Source organism: Halichoerus grypus, chromosome 8, assembly GCF_964656455.1.
Source record: "Halichoerus grypus chromosome 8, mHalGry1.hap1.1, whole genome shotgun sequence".
NCBI classification, from domain to species: domain Eukaryota; kingdom Metazoa; phylum Chordata; class Mammalia; order Carnivora; family Phocidae; genus Halichoerus; species Halichoerus grypus.
In genome coordinates, this window is record NC_135719.1 from 101971534 (window position 1) to 101994558 (window position 23025).

Below are 23025 nucleotides of genomic sequence, written 5' to 3' on the forward strand. Positions count from 1 at the left end.
CTCCAGCTAGGTTATATCATATATTTGTTCTTGTAGGAGAGAAGCTATAGGCCATTTGAGGTGATCCATTATCATCATTAACCATATTCATTAGTATCATTCTGCAAGTAAAGAACACAGAGATTGTTAGTTAACTTCCCAGGGGCCAGTTTCCTTATCCAAAAAATGAAAAGAATGGACCAGATAGTTTTTACAGAATGACTGTATAAAGAACATTTCTAAAAAAAAAAAAAAAAAAAGAAGAAGAAGAACATTTCTAATTAGAGGACTTTGTACCTTCATTGAGATAATTTTGGGGACCAGAATATAAGAAGCAGTAGTAATAGCTCTTTCTAAGCAGCAAATAGCATTTTTTATGAATATTGAAGCACTTTTTGGAAGAAGTCGGATAATTGCAAGATACAGAATATAAATATTTTATTGATGCTTGTTTCATTAAAATATCAGTTAAATATACGAGGGACTTGAGAATTAGGAATGCTCTGGCTCTTGCTCAGAGCACGCTTTTCAGATTTCAACATAAAATTCCCAAGTGTGTGACTCTTTGTGAGTACACAAATGGGAAAAAAAAAATCACTAGGATTATGCATGTGATAGAGCCTTATCTGTGTAGGCACTTTTGAGGGGCTGTTTTCACCTATAAGCCTAGATACTTTCAACACACAACAAAAAGACAGATAGAATAAGGTCTGGAAAAACACTAATATTTTTTCGCCTTGCAACTTATTACATCAGCTAACATTTCCCTGTAGTTGTGATTATTACATTATGACTTGATTACTAACTATTACCGCCACAGTTGGAAAAGTAAAAGCCCGGCATGTGGCCATCTCCATTAAAGGAATATGAAATTCCATAACAAGCTCTGAGGCTGCGTGGCTGCTGTGGGGTTGAACTCAGAAGTGCATAAGTATCTACTTAAGATGCTGTTTGAAGGAGCACCCTAAGTTACATCATTATTTCATTTAGTTTGAACTGTACCATGGATTTTTCCATTAAGCAATATTAGACACTTAAACACTATACTGAGGTTATTCGTGCTCTAAAAAAAGGCAGTGTAATTTTTTTTCTACTCTCTTTCCAGAGGACGAGAATTTTCTATCACATGTATATGCAATCCTGGTTTTTTCCTGATAGAACAGACTAAGTGGTTACATAAACTAGAGAACACCAGTCATGTTAAAGAGGCATAACTGAGCAGAAAAGCATTAATATTCATGTTGGTAATATGAGCATATGCCATTTAGAAAAGCAGAGAGAAAAGAGCTTTAGTTGCTATAATTTAACAGGTCGAGGAAGTACAAAATTAAAAAAAAAAGTCAAATAATATTCAAAGCATATAGATTAATGTTAATGGGGAAAGGGAATTATGATACTATTTTACATCTATTCTTCTTTTATGTGTCACTCAAATGACAAGATGGCCCAGGATGAGAAGTGAGACCTGATGAAGTTTTTTTGACAGTGTTTTTAGGACAAAATCTAGTGATGGAAAAACACCAAACTACTTAAATATTTTAGAGGGGGATGATCATCAAGGCAAGAAAACTACAAATTATATACATATTTAAAACTACAAATTAGTAAATTAGTATATATTTAATTACGTGTGGGACAGATTGCACATATGTGTGTATGTGATAGTTTGTGTGTGAATATACACTCAAAATAATAGAGATATCTAGGGAAGATACGTTACTTGATTTGATTTTTAAAACCACGGAGGTTTGTTTACTCAAGTGACTTCTGCTACCATAATAGTGTGGAGAAAATCTATACTTAGCAGGATTAGAGCCTTTTTGAGATAAGGAGGTGACTCCTCCTCTTCTGTCATACTTGGCCATTTTCTTTCCTGTGTGGGATTCCTCACTTTAGAAGTGAAGGCATATCTCTGACAGAAGCCAGTCCAAGCTTGGATATCCTCACTATCCGAGAGAGGAACTTAAAATGGTTCCAAATCTCAATATCTACACCACTCACCTTCTCCTTCTCCCAAAGGCTTGGCTCAACCCCCCTTTCAATCCTCACTCCACTGATATTAGCAACGGCGTCACCTCTGAATTCCTTCCTTCCTTTTATTTTTAATCTTTTAAATGCACTTAGAAATAGCCAATGTAATTCTGTCCTCCCCTGCCCCCTCCCCACCAATTTTGAAAAGAAAAGACCTACAAAAGCACAGGAAATTGTGTGAGGAAGTCTGTGGGCTCACTATCTAAAAGCTTGTGTCGTTAAAAAAGAAAATAATGGATGAAATTTAATAAGTCTAAAATGTGGTTCTAGGCCTTTTGACAAAGAGTCCATCTATAGAACAGGATGAGAAATGAGTACAAGGAGAACCTGGAAAAATGCAGTACCTGCAATTTGAAAAGACCCTGGGAGCACCACCCTGTAAAGAGGCACCAGGTGGCAACAGGAATGATAAAGTCGGAATTCCCACCCCAGCCCCGTGGCCGGCTCCACAACCTTCTGATTCTGGACAAATCACAGAGGCTGAAGAGGCCGTTACTTTCTCCCTCTAGAAAGAGCAACACCACTAATGTTAGAAGATAATTCTTTAAAACTTATTAAAATTGCTCTTCCTTTTGCCACCATCGCTGAAGTGCCAGTATCCAAAATGAAGTTCAGTCCCTTTGTGACTTCTGATGGGAACAAGAACTATAAAAGGCATTTCAATGTACCTTCCCACATTCGCAGTAAGATTATGTCTCCCCCTCTTTACAAAGAGTGGAGAGAGGAAACATTTGATCCAAGCCCATCCAAAAGGAGGATGTAGTAAAGATTGTGTGAGGATACTACAAATGTCAGCAAATTGGCAAGGTCATCCAGGTTCACAGGAAGAAAATGTCCTCTACATTGAACGAGGAGAGATAGAGAGCAGACGGATGGCACCATTGACCGTGTGGGCATTCACTCTAGCAAGGTGGGTATCCCTAGACTAAAACTGGACAAAGACCACGAAAAGATCCTTGAACGTAAAGCCAAATCTCCTCAAGAAGGAAAGGAAAAGGACAATTATAAGGAAGAAACAATTGAGAAGACGCAGGAAAAAAGTAATCTTATATATGCTTTAAATAAAAACTGTTAAAATGAAAAAATTATTGAAATTATAAATAACTATTAATAAAATTTTGCTTATAAATAACTCCCCCCCAAGCAAATATTTGTTCATTATTTTCCCCTGGATTTCTGAAATAATTTTATTTCTCCATTAAGAGTAACAGACTCCTACAAACACTGTTTAATCTAGAACCTCACACTTAGTGAGTCACAGCATACTAAAAATCACTGTCCGTTAATTTGTGTTGATATTTTGCGATTTTGTGCTCTCCCAGTTTTTATAATCTAGACATTCATGAGTAATGATGCTTTGTTCTTCTCTTATAAATTATGCACATAATTGTGTGTTTTTCTCTTTACAAATTAAAACCCAAACCAAAACTTTGAAAAGCCAAACAAAAATGCCTAGCATTTTTTTTCTTCAGTAAGTATGAAGTATATAAGAAATATAAGAACTGTTAAAGTGAAATTTAAGGAAGTAAGGGAGGAAAAAGGGAAAGGAAATGGCTAAGTAGAAGATGAATCATTATTATTCAATGAATCCTAACAAGCTATACACTATGCTAGGTGCTTTCCAAGGACTGTATGATATAGTTCTCACACAGCCCCAGGAGGAAGGTGACACGATTATAAATTGCTTAGACAAGAAACCTGAAATGAAAGCTAAAAGTCTTGTTGAAGATTCCATTGTGGGTGAATGGCAGACCTACATAGATAACCAAGTATGTGATCCAGAAGAGAAAGGAGAGAGAGAGAGACAGAGAGACTGGGATGAAGAGGAAGATAAGAAGTGGATGTTTCAGAGGTACAGGTCTGTGATTCAACAGTCTTACACAATTCACAGTGCTCACCATAGCACATACCCTCCCCAATGTCTATCATTATATGTTAAAAAAAAGAAGATAGTACGAAGGGAAAAATGAAGGGGGGAAAATCGGAGGGGGAGACGAACCATGAGAGACTATGGACTCTGAGAAACAAACTGAGGGTTTTAGAGGGGAGGTCGGTGGGGGGATGGGTTAGCCTGGTGATGGGTATTAAAGAGGGCACGTACTGCATGGAGCACTGGGTGTTATACGCAAACAATGAATCATGGAACACTACATCAAAAGCTAATGATATAATGAATGGTGACTAACATAACATAATAAAATTAAAAATATATACATTTAAAGAAAAAAAATGAGAATTTGGATAAAACAAAAAAACAAAACAAACAAAAAACAAAAAACAAAACCCAAAAAAACAAAAATAAAAGAAGAGGATGGACAATGTTCCCTCCTTCCCCCACTCTCAAAGTCATATTCAGCTTATAAGCAATTCCCATGCTAGCGTTTACTCTGCTTCTTTCTCTGTTCTCCAATTATGGCTTTCAATGAAGGAAAGCAAAAGGAATAAAAATAATTTTAACAGAAATAACCTTGAATTTTCTTTTTTTTTCAAGTGAACCATTTGCAAAAATTGGCACTTTAAATACTGCTAGTAACAAATCATATGCAACCCATTTCACAGCTGTTTCCATCACTCCAGTGTGTTATCATAGAGTTACCTATTAACACCTTTCTATTAAAAAGTCTATATAAAACAATATGCATATGAGTAGGTTCCAGTGTTTGCTAATCAGTTAGCAAAATGCCATTAACTTGGCTTAGTTCAAGGTAATTAGTTACTATAAAAAATATAATTCCCCAGGTGCAAGGAGATGCACAGACCTACTTTCCACCGAACTAAGGCACTGATTTTTACTCTAAGGAGCCGTAAGCAATCTTTGGAGGTGCCCTAGGGGACAACTGTGGCTAGAGGTTGGGTCTCTTGACCCTCTTTTTCAACCCCTAATTAGCAGAGCAACTCTGTTCTTACATGATTTATATACTGGATTTTGAATAAGATTTTGGCTAAGAAACAGTTCATGTCAAAAAATCTTGAAAATCACTGAGGTAAGGGACCTTTATATTCTCCAAACATAATTTTGAATATAAAACCAATTAATAATTGTTACTTAAAGCTGTCTTCAAATCTCCCATCAAATTATATTCTGGTGTTATTAATGAAACTAGGATGACAATGAAGTCTTTTAGTAAAATCATATAATAATATCTGAGTAGCAGGGTTTTAGTGGCTCAATCTGCTTCTTTTGCTGAAGTACACTGAGACGAGGAAAAGTCAGAGCAAATTAACAATGTTTGAAAAGCTTAATGGTCCTTTAACAAAAGATAAAATAATCATAAGGTTTTTTAAATTTATAAGGTGTATATTATGAGAAGAAAGAAAAATGAGTCTGATCTGATTTGTCCTTCATAAAGTCATATTAATGGCCCAGTACACGCTGTGCTTTTTGTATGCAAATATTGATTATATGCTCTTGCAATTTGTCTTTATCATACACAACTTCAAGGCAAAACGTTCCCCCATTAAAAAAAAGAAAGAAAGAAAAAAGAGTATTGCACATAGCGTTTTCTAACGTTTAGGAAGGGATTCTTCCTGTCTACAAGCATTTTAAACTTGGTGTTAGTATTATGAAATAGCTTCAAAAGACTATATGAATGTAAGAAATAATACAGTTAAACTCAGTTGTTTGCTTCCTATACCTGAGAAACTACACTAGGGCGCTGGCAACATAGCAATAGTAGACGGAGGAGAAGGAAGAAAAGGAAGAGGAGGGGAACCCATTTCTGAGGAATTTGGTTTAGTGATAAAGCCAGCCATATGGGGATTTTTAATGCGATATGGCTGTTAACACAAATATATGCACCAGCAACCGAAAAAGGGTAATGAGCTCGAATTGAGGTTTCAGAAAATCTTTTTTTCTTTCTTTTTTTTAAGATTTTATTTTTAAGTAATCTCTACACCCAACGTGGGGCTCGAGCCCACAACCCCGAGATCAGGAGTCCCATGCTCAATGGACTGAGATAGCCAGGCGCCTCTCAGGAAATCTTTTTCTAGAAGATACCGTTAGGTTCAGGGCTTTGTTTTTAAGAGCTCTATTAAGATATTTTTGAGGAATAATTCACATACTCTACAATCCACTCATTTAAAACTTGCAATTCAATGTTTAATATATTCACATGGCTGTGTAACCATCACCAAAATCAAATTTTAGAACATTTTCGTCCCTCTAAAAGAAACCCAGTAGCCACTAGCTGTCACTCATCATCTTCCCCCGCACCACTGCCTTCCACTCCGACCCCACCAGCCCTGAGCACCCCTCTAATCAGCTTTCTGTCTCTATGGATTTGCTATTGCATATAAATGGAAGTATACACTATGTGGTCTTTTGTGACTGAGTTCTTTACTTAACATAGAATTTTTAAAGTTCATGCTGTTGAGGCATGTAGTATTTTATTACTATTTTATTGCTGAATAACTTTCCATTGTATGGATATACTATATTTTAACCATTCCTCTGTTAAGGAAATTTTGGTTGTTTCCATTTGGGGGATGTTATAAGTAATGCTTCAAGAACATCTGTGTCAGGGGCCCTAGGTGGCACAGTTGGTTTAGCGATGGACTTTTGATCTCAGGGTCCTGAGATCGAGCCCCGCACGGGATCATGACCCGAGCCAAAACCAAGAGTCAGAAGCTTAACTGACTGAGCCACCCCTTGAAGAGCTACTTATATACTCTGTATACAAGTTCCTTATCATATATACGATTTGTAAAAATTTTCTCCCACTCTGTGGGTTGTCATTTCACTTTCTTGATCTTATTTGCAACACAAATGTTTCTAATTTTGATGTAGTCCCATTTATCTATTTTGTTGTTGCTGTTGTTCTTGCTTGTGCTTTTGGTGTCACATCTAAGAAAACATATGAGATTAGGCCTTGCATGATGAGTGAGAAAGAACCAAATTAAGAATAGTAGAAGCTCATTCCAGGCAGAGGTAATAGGACAAGCAATGGCACGGAAGCATGATACACTGTGAAATCCTCTTCCATTTGTTTAGAACAGAGAAGAGGCCCGCAGAGCCATACCTAGCAACTTAGGCACAGCATCATAGCAGTTTTAGGATGTACAATGTAGTCCCCAGAAGGGTATTATTGACATTATCCTATTGCTAGCTGCAGGTTAAGCTCATTTAAAGGAGTACATGTGCTGAAAGAAGGTCCACATAATGTAAACATTTAAAAAATATCTCTATTCCTTCAAATAATTAGAAGATTTGTGCCCTCTAATTTGGAGGCCCTGAGGCAAAGTCCAGTTTACATATCCTAGTTTTCATTCTGGATTCTACACTGTATCTCGGAGACTGACAAGTATACCTTAAGAGCTTTTTAAAAATATTATCGTTATATGAAAAAAAAAATGGTAAGATACCTGTTCTTCCTCAGAACCCAGTATTTATTTGTACCCCTCTTACAGCTTTGACCACACTCCTCCTTATCTTAACCTCTGATTAGAGTCTAAGCTCCTTGATATTCCCTAGCATGTCTATTTTCCATTCATTTATCTAACAAATAAATATTTACCAGGTTTAGATCACTGTGTGCAGGGTACATAGCCAGACCAAAAGCCACAAGGGCCAGGAAGACGGAGTTGTAACTTACATGCAGAGCTCCCCTTCAGGGTCAGGGTGAAGCTACTCACAAAGGGTCTATGCCTGATGTCACAGGGCTGATGTTGCTTTCTCTTCTTCCCCACCCTGCTTCCCCACTCCTTTGTTTACCATTCTCCCCTATCAGCACTTCCTTAACAAATCACTTATACACCACACCTCACCTCAGGAATTGCTTTTAGGGAACTTGAACTAAGACCCTAGGATAGAAGAAAAACAGTGAAAATGATATGCAATGAGGATACACAATGAACAAGATGGATTTACATTTTTCAAGGAAGCTAGACTTAGATACCTATTTACACAGTGAGACCATCTTTACAACCTTGCTCTGACTAGCTAGTAGAGATGCTCCATAAATACGTGTGGGGTGAACAATTGTGAGCAATTATAAAACACATTATACCCAATGACTAATTCCTATTCCTTTGATTGGGCAATACTAAGCAGAGAGGGGTTTCAGAGAAGAAATCTACTTAACTGCAGAAAACAGGATTAATATTAATTAGTGGAAATTAAGTGTTATCAATTATGGCAAAGTATATAGATTACTTGGACCTAATCTGCCAGAACTATGAAATGTTTCTCCAACAGAAATGAGAGGAGCAAGAAACACAGCAGGAATTGGACGAAGATGAATTCAAAGCTCAAGAAGGCTAAATTGTTCATGCACCATTCTTGAATGTTTGGGCACCAAGAATTAGATAGCCCTGAGCATGCTGACAATCCTATCACCCCAGTTTTCTTGGAAATGCTGATAACTATGAACCTCAACCTAAGTAACCTAAGTAAGTAATTTCTCTGTATTTGTGCCGCTGTGTGATAAAGTGAGAAGCCCAGAGATGAAGTGAAGAGGAAGAAAAAGAGGCAGGAGAATTGCAGGCAGTAGCTAGCAAAGGGGGACAAGCAGAGTTAGAGAAGGAACACTCAAAGCTATAGAAGGCAGTAAAGGATAGAGAAGGGAAAGAAAACCAGCTCATGCTTAAAATCTACATAGCTAGAAGAATGAACGTGGAAAACCAGAGAAGTAGCTGCGATAACAGGGAGTGAATTTAATATGCAAAATAATAGTAGTAATAATGAAAATATGACTCTTGGAAGATATTTTGTTTGATCAAGCCAGAACGGATACTGTAAGCCTGGCAGTGGTGTTAGGAAACACTGCCCCCTAGAGGTCCTCTGTGTACTCACAGAGACCAGTTTCCCTCACAAATTGACCAGGAGCCTAGCGACAGACTCAAGACTTGCCAAGCATCCGAGATCGCCAGTGAAGTCTCAGACTGGGCCCCAAATTTTGGTCCAATCATCTAAAGACCTGCACTAGGCAGTGAGCTTACTGAAGGAGGCCATATTAGAATAAGGTTTTTTTTTTTTTCTTTTTCTAATCCCCAGCAAACCCTTAGGAGTACTACCCGCTTAAGTTATAGTAAATACGTGCATATGTACACAATTCAAAAGAAACAAGAAATATATACAGTTAAAAATAAATTCTCTTCCCCGTATTCTCTGCCTCCCACCTCTCCTGCTTAAGATAGCACACATTGTTCTCGTTTTTGTATGTTCTTTCAGGGCTATTTCATGAATTTTTCAAACAAATGCTAGCACTCTGTTTTTCCACTTGTCTGATCATCCTCCTCCCCACAACCCATTTAACAATGTATCTTGAGACAGTTTGAAATCAAAACATACGGGAGGACCTTATTCTTTTTAATAACTGCATAATATTCCATTGTACCCTTGTTAGGTTTTGTTGTTGTTGTTATGGATTTATTTTTCTAGTTCTCTACATCGCACACTAAAGTTGTTTCCATGTTTTTGTTACTACAAAAATGTTGCAATGTAAATTCTTGATAGACATATGTATGTAATATGTAATATTAGAAACACATGTGAGTTTGCCTTTATGATGAATACACCAAAATGAGGTAACTGTCAAAATCTAGGTGTATTATTTTTAATTGTACTTCCAAATTGACCACAAATTTAACAATTTATGCTCCTACTAGCAGTATAGGAAACTGTTCATTCCCTCACATATTTCAGATACTGCATTATCAATTGCATTTTATCTTTGTCAACAGATTTTTTAAGTGTATTTTCAACTTTCATCAACCTTTTTATATAAATGTCAGACTAAGCTAATTTTGGTCTAAATGACATTTGTCTTTTTTTTTTTTGCACATTCACATTATTTGACCATACTTGTCTTCAGTTGTAGTACTTTTTCTTATATATGCTGTGATTTCTTTTGTTGAAATATTACTTTGTTTTGGATATAAATTATAAATACTGTAATATTCTTTTCTAGTTTGATATTTGCCTTTAATTTAATTTAGGATTTTCCCCCAAACTTACTTTGTATTATTATTACCATCATCATCTTCATTATTTAGTGTACTCAAAAATAACACTCTTTTATTTGTGGCTTCAGGGTTTAATATTATCAATGTTTAACCTATTCTGAGATTTTTTTTAAAAAATCCATTTCCTCTGGTATTTTTGTTGCATTTTTTAATTTTTAGATACCTCCAGAATATACACACAGACATAGACAGACAGACAGACACACACACACACACATTCTTTTTTTTAATTCAGATGAAATGGTTTATCTTGACCCTAGATATGGCTTACCAGAAAGCTCTTCCTGTTATTTAATTATTAGTAATAAAAAGGACTAGAGAATAACTATTTCTAAGTCCAAAGTCCTAATTCCTTTTTATTTTATTTTATTTTTTTAAAGATTTTATTTATATGTCAGAGAATGAGAGAGAGAGAGAGAGAGGGAGCGAGGAGTATAAGTCAGGGAGCAACAGGCAGAGGGAGAAGCAGGCTCCTCACTGAGCAAGGAGCCCCATGCGGGACTTGGTCCCAGGACCCTGGGATCACGACCTGAGCCGAAGGCAGACACTTAACCGACTGAGCTACCCAGGTGTCCCTTTATTTATTTATTTATTTATTTATTTATTTACTTCCATAAAACGTTTAGTTTAATTAATTCATATAAGGTAGGCAAAAAATAACCTTTGTCAGGCACCCTAGAAAGCTTTCCACATACCCCTTCCCCATCCCAATCTCCTTCTCCCTAAAAGTAACTACCAACCTTTATGACAATGAATCACAGAACTGTACCCCTGAAACAATTAATACATTATATGTTAATTAAAAAAATAATAAATAAATAAAACAATGAAGTCATTGTCCTAATTCCTTTTTAAAAGATATTTTCAGACACTCACCTATCTAGTTACCAAAACAAACAAAAAATGTCAATTCTTGTGTATAATTTATTAAATATTGTATAATTCATTTTATGATAAATATAACAGGAAGTTATTATGTTTAAGGTTAAAATTTTTACTGAGATTAAAAATAACATTTTCTAAACAGATATCAAAACAATTATCTGCACTCCCATGTTTACTGCAGCATTACTTACCAAAGCCAAGATAGGGAAACAACCCAAGTGTTTATCAACAGAAGGGCACGTGTGTGTGTGTACACGTGTGTGTGTGTGTATGTGTGTTATTCAGCCATGAGAAAGAAGGAAATGTTGCCATTTGCTACATCACAGATGAACCTTGAGGGCATTAAGCTAAGTGAAACAGACCAAGCAAAGACAGAAAGACAAAAAACTATATGATATCACTAACATGAGGAATCTGAAGAAATCGAACTCATGGAAACAGAACAGTGGTTACCAGATATTGCAGGTAGAGGAATTGGGAAGATAATAGTAAAGGGCACAAACTTGCAACTAGAAGATAAATAAGTTCTGGATATCTAATACACAGCATAGTGATTGTAGTCAACAATACTGTATTGTATACTTTAAAGTTGCTAAGAAACTAGATCTTAAGTGTTCTCACCAAAAAAAATGATAATCATGTGATGTGATAAATGTGTTGGCTCACACTGTGGATGAAATCGTATTACAATATATACATGTGTGAAATCAACATGCTGTACGTCTTAAATGTTAACAATATTTTATGTCAACTACATCATGTTCTAGATATTTGGCATTATCTGCTTTAAAATGTCTTCCAGGCTAAACCTCTGACTGCCAAGCTCTGAGTTACAGGACCTTGAAGGCTCAGTCTCTGGTCACCTGTGTGCTAGAGCCAATCCAATATTACTTTTTATGTTTATCCTCATATCCTGGAAAATTTTAAACCTTCACTATAGTAAAGAGAATGGTTTAATGAGTGTGTACATACCCATCACACAGCTTCAACAAGCAATAGTTTGCCATTCAGTTTCTTCTATCCTTCCTCTCATTTAAAAAAAATATTACGTATCTTTCTTTTCCTAAAGTGTCTGAGCAAATTCCAGACATTGTATCATATCTTTTGTAAATACATCATATTATCTCTATCAGATAGCACATTAAAAATAAAACCATAATACCATTTATTACACCTTGTAATATTAACAAAAACTCCTTAATAGAATATAAAATAACCAGGTTGTATTCAGTATTCCTTGACCGCCTCATATTAAATATATACTTTTTCAGTCAGAGTCTGGAAAAAGTCTATCCATTGCATAAGAATGATATGACCCTTAGGTGTCTCAATCTGTAACATTTCCTCCTCTCCCTCCACCCATTATTGTCTACTAGAAGATTTGTCCTGTACATTTTCCTACATTCTGTATTTAGGTGATTGCATCCTGGTGATAGCATTGTTCTCTAACCCTATGTTTTCTGGAAATTGCTAGTTAGTTCTATAAGCTTTCTGATATATAGGTTCATTTGTAATTTATTTGGAAACAGAGCAAGAATAATTCATGCATGGCACTGTGTACTTCCCATCAAGAGGCATACAATATCTGGTTGTCCAATTTTTGGTTAGGTTAAGACTGATCAGAGGGTCCAGGTGATGTCATACTGAGCCATCCACTTTAAATTTCCTCAACATATTTCACCTAATGATTTCAGTCATCATAAATGATCCCTGCCTACTCCATTATTTTTTGAGGGGGTAGCAAAATGGTAGTATTTAAACTCTATAACTTTTTCAGCATATATTAGCTGAAATTCATCTCTAAAGAAGACATTTTCTTCAGCAAGTATTTGCTTACTTTGAAATACAGTTTGTATAGAAAAGCAAGAAAAATTCTCAACTATTGTCAATTTTCAAAAAAAATGCATGTGTGTCTTAGCAAATTCTAAATGTGACCATTAAGTTTTTGTTGGTTTAGTTGTTTCATTTTGTTGTTGCTTTGTTTTAGCAATGTTGGTATCATTATATACGCAAAGATTTTTTTCCTTTGACATTAATACAGCCACTCTAAGATTCCTATTATTTCTTATTTAACCAGGGGAAGCCCTTTCCAGTTGACTTTTGCGTTCTTTGGAAGTGATCTTGTCACTTTGATCTGAAGTTATCTTTGACTGTTTCATTTTTTTTTTTTTAAAGATTTTATTTATTTGACAGAGAGAGACACAGTGAGAGAGGGAACACAAGCAGGGGGAGTGGGAGAGGGAGAAGCAGGCTTCCCGCGGAGCAGGGAGCCCGATATGGGGCTCGATCCCAGGACCCTGGGATCATGACCTGAGCCGAAGGCAGACGCTTAACGACTGAGCCACCCAGGCACCCCTGTTTCTTTTTTTATGGCTGGAATAAAAGCCTAAGGCTCACTTTACATATTCCCTGCCGCAGGACAGAAACCAACCACTTTTCTAAGGAGACCTGGTCCCACTTACTGGAAAATTGTATTTAGAGAGAAAAATCCAGGTGCTATGAGCATTCTCTGCTACATTATTTCTAGAACTTTTCATTAGATTGAGCCAGGAAATGCATATATTTTAAAAATGAAAAATAAATTATGAGTTCATATTGACATTGCCAACTAAAAATAAAATCACGAAGTTTTCATTTAGATTGTCTGAGTGTGTATTTACATATCTCTTCTATTATGTTCTTTGGCCCACTGTATTAGTTTCCTATAGCTGCTATAACAAAATGGCATGAAGTTGGAGGCTAAAAAACACACAAATTTATTATCTTACACCTTTGGAGGGAAAAAAAAAATGAGTTCCCAAAGCTGAATTTTTTTGAAGTTTCCAGAGGAGAATCTGGTGTTTTTGTTTTTGTTTTGTCTGCTTGTTGCTTTTTCCAGTTCCTGAAACTGCCTATGTCATTTAGGTAGAGGCTACCTTCCTCCATCTTCAAAGCCAGCAGGATATATTTTCTCTTTTTTACTGACTTCCTGCTTCCCTCTTTTAAGGACTCTTATGATTATGTGGAGCCCATCCAGATAATCCAAGGTAATCTCCCATCTCAAGACCCTTAACTTAATGACATCTGCAAAGTTCCCTTTGCCATATAAAGTAACATTCACAGGTTCCAGAAATTAGAACGTGGATATCCTTAGGAGCTATTATTCAGCATACCATATGCTGAATATATATATATATATTGAATATATATATATATTAAATAGCTTCAAAGCAAAAATAACAAAAACAATATTATAACTAAAAGAACAACTACCAAATGCAGCTTAGTTTGTTTTGCAGATCTCCCTCACTGCCTCCATTTAGGATATATCCCACTGGGATATAACAGAAAGACCATGTTTTAATATCACTTGAGATAATTCTTGTGTGATGATTCTATCAGCTTGATATGGATTTTGCTTAATTTGCTTCCATTTGCATTCAAATTTTAGGAATTTAAAAATAATTTATTTTGTTTGGAACTATTTAAATATACATGGTTTTAATATCAAAAATATAAAATAACTCAGAAAATATACATAAAATAACTCATTGTGGTTTTGATTTGCATTTCCTTGATGATTAGTGATGTTGAGCTTCTTTTCATGTGTCTGTTGGCCATCTGTATGTCTTCTTTGGAAAAATGTCTATTCATGTCTTCTGCCCATTTTAATTATTGTTTTTTTGGTGTTGAGTTGTATAAGTTCTTTATATATTTTGGATATTAACCCCTTACCTGCTATATCATTTGCAAATAAATCTCCCATTCAGTGGTTTGTCGTTTTGTTTTGTTGATGGTTTCCTTCACTGTCAGCATCACTCGTCAGCAGGGAAATGCAAACCAAAACCGCAATGAGATATCACCTCACACCTGTCAGAATGGTTAAAATAAAAAAAAAAAGCAATAACAAGTGTTGGCAAGAATGTGGAGAAAAAGCAACCTCATGTCCTGTTGGTAAAAATGCAAGCTGGTATGGCCACTGTGGAAAACAGAAGCGCAGTTCCTCAAAAAATTGAAAATAGAATTACCATATAATCCAGTAATTCCACTCCTGGGTATTTACCCAAAGAAAATGAAAACACTAATTTGAAAAAATATGTGCACCCCTTTATTTATTGCAGCATTGTTTACAATAGCCAAAACATGGAAGCAACACAAGCTGGCCCTTCCATAGATGAATGAATAAAGAAGAGGTGATATACATATACATATGTATGTATTAGAATATGTATTAGAATATATATTCGAATATTACTCAGTCCTAAAAAAGAATGAGATCTTGCCATTTGCAACAACATGGATGGATCTAGAGGGTAGAATACTAAGTGAAATAAGTCAGTCAGAGAAAGACAAATACCATATGATTTCACGCATATGTGGAATGTAAGAAACAAAACATATGAACAAAGGAAAAAAGAGACAAATAAACAGACTCTTGACTATAGAGAACAAACTAGTGTTTACCAGAGGGGAGGTGGGTGGGGTGTTGAGTGAAATAGGTGAAGGGGATTAAGAGCACACTTGTCATGATGAGCACTGAGTAATGTATAGAATTGTTGAATCACTATATTGTACACCTGAAATTAATATAACACTATGTGTTAATTATAGGTGAATTAAATAAATAATTAAAAATAAAATAAAATAAGATACATTCAAAGATATCGAGCTTAATCTCTATCCTTTCATCCCTGTTCCCTTCCATTTCCTAAAGGTAACAATCTTCATTAGTTTTCTTATGTTATTTTTTTCTAAAAATATCAAAAAGCTTGTATAGACATAAATAAATACAGAGAGATGATAGATTGATTGATAGATAGCTCTCAACCACGGAGATGATTCTGTTGTAATATATGGAGATCCTCCTCATTTCTTTCACAGATGCCTAGAGTTCCACTGAATGGATGGACCATATTTTATCCAATAGTATGAAATTTGAGGGAAAGATTCAAATGTATTTTGTTTTAAAAAGATAGCATTTTGTGTCAAAACTACTTAATAAATAATATAACTTTCCTCTAATGACTTGAAATACTGCCTTTATTTTACTTTGTTAGTATATATGGTTCTTTCCCCAGCATTTTATAATCTGCTTATTGGTCTGTCTATTTATGCAACAATACCATGCTATTTTATTTATTATTTTTACATGGTATTTATATGGTATTTAATCATTATTATTTATATGGTTTTAAAAAGTGGCAGGGTAAATCCTCCCAAGTTTACTTTCTTTTTCAGAAATGTTTAGCTATTTTTGCTTTCTTATTTATTTCCACATATATTTTAGAATAAACCTGCCTAATTTAAAAAAAAATCCTGTTGATGTTTTTATTGAGATCATAATAAATGTACCAGAGAATAGGTTCTTGAGGCAACATCACTGGGGGCCATGAGAAAAAAAAAAAAAAATCTCTGTTTTCAGCTGAAAAAGAAGGCACAGGTGTCAAAGACAGCAGTAACTTCAGGCAGCGATATGCACTCTGTGGAGCATCAGTAATAAAGGCAGTAATGACATTAGCTTCTACATCAGTGCCTAACATTTGCTAGGCATTATGCTGAAATTTCCTACACACATTATGTAATGTAATCCTCATATAAAACTTGTAAGAGGCAAAGTAAAAACTAGAACCTAAATCTATCTTTCCTTACAGCCTCTAAGGAACCACTACATTCTGCTATGTCCGAGGAAGTAAGTCTGAAACAATCTATTAAGTGTCATCCTGCATTAACAGTGTTCTGGAAGAGAACTGCCTCCAAAAGACCAATGAGTGTGCTCAGTAGGAGGACCTCTGTGAAAGTGCTGGTCTCCAACAGCAGAAGGACTGTCCCTAACTGCTGGAGAATGGCATGTCTAGGAAAATGAAACAATGCAGGCAGTGACCACCCTGTGACTCTTCTAAGGTAAGCAAAGATCTAGGACCCGCATACACCTGGAGTCTAAAGGATAGTCCAGTAACACATATGAACATCTCTGGGGATATTCTGGAATGCATCACTATATAATCCATTAAATGAATGATCCTCAAACTTTAAAATGCATCAAAATCATTTGAAGACTAACTAAAATATATATTGCTGTGTCCCACTGCTAGAGTTTGGGATTCAGGAAATCGGGTTTGGGGCCCAAGAGTTTGTGTTTCTTTCAAGTTCCCAGGTGAGGCTGATGCTATTGTTTCAGGGACCACAATTCAAGTTGGATGGGCCATGCCTCTAATAAGTACCAATAATAAAATCTGATCAAAGTAATGATCAAGTAAGATCATTTTCAGGCTACCAGGCTGAAAAGTGTGCAATTCCTAAAAAGGGGAGAGAATGGGTGTAAAAGTTTTAAAAACACAGACAGGTAGAAAGGAGGAGTATAAAGTCAGCGGTTTGGCAGCCACCTAGTAATCTAGTCTCTGTCCCCAACAATCCCGGGGGCCTGGGCTTAGTCCCTCAACTTCTCCAGCCTCAGTCTGCACATGTGTGAATTATAGAAGAACGGATAAGCTATATTCAAGGTTTCATCAGAGTTTTAGGGTTCTAATAAAATATAATAAGGTGCACCCATGCTAAAGAAATTAGAGGTATAGGAATTAAGACTGTCCTCAGAGAACGCAGTTATAATTAATTAACCACAGCAATTCAGAATAGAGATATGCAAAGTCAGCATACTGAAGGCAAATTGTTAACACACCTCTGGGAACTGACTATAATGTGATTGAATGTATTAATATTAATATACCTAAAGAAAGAATGTGCCAATCAAAACAGGAATTGGTCAGCCTTGGGAATGGAAAAATAAGCTTTCAGGAGAACAAATTGGCAAGTAGTATCTATTCGGGCACTGTCCAAAAAGGGAAATCCTTACTATTGGACTCAATCCTTACAGGTTTCTACTCCATAATAGATTAGGTGGCCTTCAGCTACCTCAGTTGAATGTCCTCACTCACCAACATGATTTTTATTTGGCTTCTTCATTGGCTTGCCTACCAGCAGAGTGAACCTGTTAGACAAGAGCAAGGTCCAATCAATTTGCCATTGCGAGTTTAAAAATGGGCACTTTGATCATAATTTAGCTTTATCTGTAGCTTACCTACACTGATTTATAAGTGGAACAATCTACTAGGATCTGCAATTGCATTTCTCATTACAAATGTCTAACCTGATTTGTGCATTGTTTGTACATGTATGAGTCTTTATGGGTTTAGAAAATGCAAAGTTATCCCTCATCTGCTTTCATTATACTAACAAAACCAGGCTTATGAACCTGCAAAATAAGTATTAGAACCTGAATGGCCTTATTTATGAAGGTAAAAATATCTCTTTGTGGATAACTACCTATAAAGCAAGCCAGAATTCCCCAGGTGGTATTCTCTGCACTGCTATGAGGGCTGGTTGTGGCCATTTGCCCATAAATTCATGTTTTAAACTTTTAAATCTTCCTCTGTTCTGCTCTGTATCATTCGGAGGGACTAAAACTTGCAGAATATGTTTCCCAGACTCTCACTGGTTTTAGCCAATGGATTGGGAGTGGCATGAAACCAGATGACAGAAGAAAAAGGAAAACCAAGTATGTCTCCCTCTTCTCAGCCTCTTATATCCCCAACGTAACACATTACTTACATTAAATTTCTTCAGTTCTCAACTCAGAGTTTTAAATAATCAGAATGGTTTCTGTTTTCCTTGTCCAAACCTTAGTGATTACCATGTGAGAAAAGAACCCACTAATAACTATAACGATCTTTTCAAGAAGTAATAGGTATGTGTTCATGGACATACACACACACACACACACACACACACACACACATTCATTTATAAAATCATATAAATCAATAAAAATTCTGGCTTGTAATTTTTGGTAAATTATACCAGACAACCACATTAAGTAGTCACAAGCCAAGTGTGTGACTCATGGTGACTGTCAATGAACAGTCAGAGGGAATCAAAATCTCAAGTAGACAAATGGTTGTGAGGGTAGACTTAGATAATGTGTGTGTCTAATAACAAACTAAATGTAGTTTTTAGTTTAATCTGTAAACATATCATATCACTAGGGAGCATTCACTAGAATGCTTAGCAATATTCAGACTGATAAACATGATGTTAGATAGGTTGTGATCACAATATTTACCACTCTGTTTAACTAACATATTGGCCAAGGAAGTTAACTGGTTTCCAGGCAGGGGAATCCAAAGATATGTGAGAAAAAACATCTCTAGATCACCCATCTTATTTCATGCATCCAAATTCCCTATGCTTATGAAGTACCTAAGTCTACCCTTGGGCTTTCTGTTTAAACCCCTATGAACAACAGAGGTTATATTCCTTCAAAAGCTTGGCACCTGGGTGGCTCAGTTGGTTAAGTGTCGGACTCTGGATTTCAGCTCAGGTCATGATCTCAGGGTCATGGGATGGAGCCCCACATTGGGCTCCATGCTGGGTATGGAGCCTGCTTGTTTATTTTCTCCCTCCCTCTCTCCCTCTGTATCCCCCCAAATAAAAAACTTCTAGCAAAATTAACTATGACTAGTTGGAAAAGTGAAGTTGAGTATGTCTTAATATACATCTTTTCAAACTCTGTTCTACTTTCTATTGATATTTTTCCCTTTTCTGATAAAAACCAGGATCCATCATCTCTATTTTATTTAAACATAGGGTTACAACCAAGCAACAAATTCCAAGGAATAAATTACCAGGTTTTTGTCTGATACTTTGTGAATATGCTCCAGTCAGGTGAGATCCCAATGCTGCTCTGTAACATCTGTAATTAAACATGTATACTATTGTCAAAAGTGGCATGGAGAGTTTAAACTTAGAATCTTCTCTGACTGAAGGGGTTTAATAGCTTCATATTATTGAGTCCCATTTCCCAAGTTTCTTTAAATCCTTGCTGGATAGTAAAATAAGAATACACATTAAGTCTTCGAGACCACCAAGGGAGTGTTTAATGCATTCCTGCAGGCATTGAGGTATGTGGCTCCCAACGGTGCCTACACAAGTGAATCTGAAGGTTTCCTTAAATGACTAATTCTAAGAGGTAAATGGCATAGGCACAGGCAAACACAACTTAGTATTTTTTAAAGAGAACAGAATTAATTAAAATATCAAACAATTAACCTAAAGTGATAATGCCTGCCACCATTCACTCATTCGATAAATAATTGAGATCCTCTATCCGTAAAGCTTTTATGTTTATTGTCCCATACATTTTATTCTCCACAACAGGATATTTTTAGGGGTTGAAAGAGGATGACACTAATAAGTGTATCAGCACAATAGCCATAAAGTAGCACCATCCCAGGCGAATCGTAACATATGTTCACTCTAAGGTGACAGAAAATGGGAATGCAAGACCCAGTCCTTCATTTCTAGGAGTCCACTAAGTGATACAGGAAATAGAAAAACAATATGGTTATTCTATTTTCTTTTTATTTCTATCATCCTTATCATTATTCAAGATTTTTTTAAGTCTTTCCTTCTGTGATTTTATTTGAAATAGTAAGAAGCTTACTATATCATTACTACTACTATCGTCATTTTATACATGACGAAAATAAATGAAAGGGGGATTAAATTTTACTTCCATTCACAGGGCTAGGAAGTGGAGAAAGTGGCATTCAAAATCATGCAGTTTGAGTTAAGAGCCTAAAATCTCACTAACTCCCTGAAGCAGCATCCTATGTTGCATTCATTATGATAAGAAATGGCCGGGTATTCTGGGACCACATAGAAATGGCATTTAAGCAAGCCTCTTTGACCAAGTGAGGCTTTCAGGAAGAAGTGACAAATATGCCATTTATTCAATTAGTCAAGGGGTAGGGGTGCAGACAAGTGGAAGGGACAAAAAATATAAAATCTTAGGCAAAGCACTACAAATTTCTTCAAGATTAGTGGTACACTGCAGTCATCATATAGATAATGTGCCCTTAAAAGGCAGCCACAGAACATGCCCAGTGAAGGTAGGAACTATCTAATTTAAAAGAACAGATAATATATGTTGTGAATTGAATCATTTGCCCCAAAAAGATAGGTTGAAATCTTAACACCTGGTAACTCAGAATGTGACCTTATTTGTAAACAGGGTTGTTGAAGATATAATTAGTTAGGGTGAGGTCATACTGGAGTGGGTGGGCCTGTAATCCACTATGACTAGTGTCTTTATTCAAAGACACATACACACACATACATGCACACACACACACGTTGACAAAGGCACGGAATGGAAGGATGCAGGTGAAAGCCAAGAACACCAAGGATTGATGGCCACCACCCAAAGCTAGAAGAGGCAAGGAAGAATTCTATGCAGAATCACAGAGGGAGTATGGCCTGGCTGACACTTTGATTTTAGAATTCTAGCCTTCAAAACTGTGAGAGAATAAATTTTGTGGTCTTAAGCTACCCAGTTTATGGTACTTTGTTTGGCAGCCCTAGAAAACTAGTAAGATACACAATCATGCAATTTAGGCACCTGTACAATTTTTGGAATTAGGGACCCTTTAGGCTAATATTAGACATTAGCTAATGTAGAATTTATATATCTCATAAAATGTGTTTACAATGCATTTTATATAATAACACACGTAATGCTCCTATGCTATTTGAGAAAACTCCTTCCAAAATGATTGGCTATAATCCATCTTCTTGATGGCACTGTGAAAATTTATTCAAAATTGTCAGTTGTTCTAATTATATATGGTATCAATGCAAATGATCACTTAGATTTGACACTATGCTGCAGACCTAGATGACTAAAAGTTAATCTTAAAAAACACAGACACCCAACAGAAAAGGCACTAATTAACTAAGGATTTTGCTCTGCTCAAGCTTATCCAACATCATTTAATGATTTCTGCCAAAGGCAAGTAAGAAAACAAGAAGGTGCCAGGTTGTACGGGATGTTTCCTCATGTACCATGAGAAGCAGAAAAAGGAAGAAATCAATGTTTGCTGATGGAAAAAGATAAAACTGTCAAGAAAATAAATGTTATTTTAGGTTTTTGTTAAGACTTTGGCATTCAGAGAAAATCAAAATAAAAGATTAATAATTCCTAAAAAAAGAATTGAGTCATTCCTAATAACTGTTTTCTCATTTTTCAGTCCTGGAAATACTCACATTTTACAAGCACTTTCCCTGTGTAGTTTAAGTTAAATTTTTCAGATCACAGAAAGGTTTTTATTCTTTATTGGTTTTTTTGAAGCATCTCTGAGCATTTCAGGGAAAGGCAGTGACAAGCCTAATTCAGAATGAATATGTCATACTTACAACCAGCACTGATATAGATTATTAACTACCACTGACAGGATATTCTTTAGCATAGAAATAGATGGGGGGGGATCTTTCTATTATTGTACTGAAATTATTAAACTTAAATTTGAAACCTCAATGTATTAAAGTCAATTTAAGGAATGCTCTATTAGATTGGAGTTTGAAAATTTAGGTAAATCCAATTCTCTTAATTGGTATCTTTATGTCCTAGCCATAAGTGCAGAGAATATATTTCATTCAATAGGATCACAAGAAGACAACTACTGTATTTGTTTACATGCTACCTTTTGAAAGTAGTAGGGGTGGATATAACTATAAATGACCATTTACAATATGTTGAACATGCCCAAATGACTCATACTTTGTAAATTTTTCTTTATCTGTACATATATGTAAGTACATATACATAATAAGTGTGTGTGTGTATATATATACATATATATGCAAACTGACAGCATGTATGTAATATGGACTCAAAAATAGATCAATTAATTTGATTGTCATTCCACCATGAAAAAAAAATTCACTTCAAAAAAAAAATTCACTTCAGATTATGTTAAGGTTTGTGAATTTAGATTTGTTGACAGCTCAATAACTACTAGGAAAAAAGATTTTAAAATCTGAGGGGAAAAAAAAACTATTGTGGGATATCTACCATTTGGAGATCACCTCAGTTAAATAAGACATAACTGAAAACATGCCAATAGGAGTGTTATGCTAATAATAAAAATACAAAATCCAATTCATCAATGTGCATTTAATTATTCAGAACTTCTACAGTAAGAAACTGCAACTGTTCAACTTAAAATGATACATTTCAACTTTGAACAACACAACCAACAGATTCTCAAATATATGTTAATAGGCAGTATTGATTTCCTTCTATCTCCTGGAAATGCCCTGATAATTTTAAAGTACTTATTTTATGTTAACTACTGT

The 23025-nt window shown here is 35.6% G+C and overlaps 1 protein-coding gene and 1 pseudogene across 3 annotated transcripts in view; one reads left to right on the forward strand and one right to left on the reverse strand.

Annotated features, from left to right (window-relative positions):
- The window catches only part of MDGA2 (MAM domain containing glycosylphosphatidylinositol anchor 2), a 797037-nt gene that overhangs the window by 419558 nt on the left and 354454 nt on the right, over positions 1-23025 (reverse strand). The window lies entirely within an intron of this gene.
- Positions 2615-3085, forward strand: LOC118522209 (large ribosomal subunit protein uL24 pseudogene; annotated as a pseudogene).